This window comes from Acyrthosiphon pisum, chromosome X (assembly GCF_005508785.2).
Source record: "Acyrthosiphon pisum isolate AL4f chromosome X, pea_aphid_22Mar2018_4r6ur, whole genome shotgun sequence".
NCBI lineage: Eukaryota > Metazoa > Arthropoda > Insecta > Hemiptera > Aphididae > Acyrthosiphon > Acyrthosiphon pisum.
The window spans coordinates 23,144,023-23,146,432 of NC_042493.1; positions in this window are offsets into that span (position 1 = coordinate 23,144,023).

Here is a 2,410-nt window from a genome sequence, read left to right on the forward strand (position 1 = left end):
AATATTTTGAAAATGTTATCGTGTATAGAAAATGGAAATATAAACAACCATTGAAAATTTCATGTATCTACGGTCATTTGTTTTAAAGTTACATCAAAAACCCAAATTCAATTTTGTGAAAAATCGATTTTGCGTAAAAATGCCCGTTTTTCCTTAATTTTTCTTTTGTTTTTCCCGGCGCTTTTGAAAACTACTGGGAAATTTAAATTTTGACCTCCCCAATGCACCAAAAATATTCACTTTCTGATGGAACAAGATACTGAAGTTGAAAATCGTAGCATTATTTCGACTACTTATCGAGTACACAGACACAAAAAAAAAATAAATAAAAAAAAAAACACACATCATTGTAAAATCAATACATTCATCGTTCCACTCAGAATCTAAAAGGAAATAAAATTCATAATACATACAAAAGAAACAAGACACAACTTAATAATGGAAAAAATAAATAAATACATTAGGTAACGAATTCGGTAAATCTAATAAATAAAAATCACATACCTATTTGGTAACGTTCTATATGTTGTATTTTTAATGTAATTTTGCTATAATAATAAGTTATTAGGTAGGTACAGTGGCGTCAGATAAGGGGGGTCAGAGGGGGCAATTTTATCCAAGGGGGGCAAAAGTATAATTTTGCCCCTACCACATTAAAATTGAAGGGTAAAATACAATCGTATTATTATTTTTATTTTATATTTATTTATATATTGACATATTGTTACTTTTGAATACAACTCCAGGTATATAGTAAATAATATATTTCTTTTAAAATTTATTTATTACCTATATTTATTTAGATACTGTTATTTTAACTTTAGGTATTAAGTAAATATGTTTCATGTTTTTTTTCAATATATAAATATATAAATGTAATCATTAAATTTATAAATTTATATATTGGTAAACTTTTGCTATGTTAAACTAGCTGGTAAACTTTAAAATAAAAAAAAATATATATACATAGATATACTACATATATCAACGTTAAAAGAATAAAATATTAAGAAAGGTTTTCTGTTATCAATTACAAATAAATATATTATAATAGTTGTTAGGTTTTTTTTAGGTTTTTCCCCCCCTCATGAAAAATAGTTCCTGCGCCACTGGGTAGGTATAGGTACTATGCAGACTCTACAAAATGTAAAATATTTTAGACATTATAATATCAGGTATAATATGTACAATGTGGGCACGTTAAGTATTTGATTAAGAATTTAATTCATTAGGGTTATTTAATCATTTTTAATTACAACAAAAACATCAAAATAAATTTAATTCAAAACTGGTGTCGTGTAAATATTTCCGTTTTACGGCTGTTTTTTGTTGCCAAGTTGTTAGGTACCTATTATTTGCAATAGTTAAATAGGTAAATATTAATTGATGACTACTATATTTTATATAATAGGTATTATGTACTATAGCTACTTAAAACTTAAAACTTCTGGTCCGATTGCACAGTTTTTTGATTTCATAGGTACTATAAGTTCAAAAAAATGGACATACCTATTTTCCAATATTAGCATACTATTATTGATTTATTTTTCTTAATTATTAATTGCATCAGCTACCGATACTATACTTTGATTTGTTGAATTTTTTTCACTATCCTTTTTTGATACATTTTATATTTTTTGATTATTAGAATACATACTATTTGTATAACTATATAAAATTTTTTATAGATAGATATATATATATATATATATTAGGTTTTTTAAAACGTTGAGCAATGAAAAAATACCTAACAACCGGTACACATTTGATCCCTAACGATAATGAGGTAATAATTGAACATAAATGGACATATTTAATTTTCTTATTTTTTCATATATACTGTCACGCTCTGTTATAAGAATATACATAATTATTAATTTGAATGATTACATGGTTTTCTAAACATTAAAATTGTATTTGACTATGATCCTATATCTACCTAGTTTATTATTTCTATGATTAATTAATAGTTAGGTTAACTGTTTAAGTCTTGCTAATAGCAAAATGAAATTAAATTAAAATTGCTAATAACAAATTGCGTTCATTTTCGATACAATACATAAATGTTTATAATAATAAATATATCATTTTGTTTGTAAAACTAAAAAAAACAGTAAATTGGGTCTGTAAAAATATATGCTTACCACAATAATTAATTATATAGGTCACCAGTGTTTCTTTCAAACAATTTTCTCCGGGGGGACATTTTAAAAAATCGGAGGGGCAATTATTTTACATTAAGAAAAAAAATGTTTGTAAATAACTTAATATTCGTATTAGCAATTGTAAATCAGCTATAAAAAAACAATGTCATCAAAAAGTTGGATGGCTGTCAGGAATGTATAAAAACTATTTTACTATACTTAGTCTACTTTGCTTTATAAACTCAAAAATATATAAAAAAAAAAAT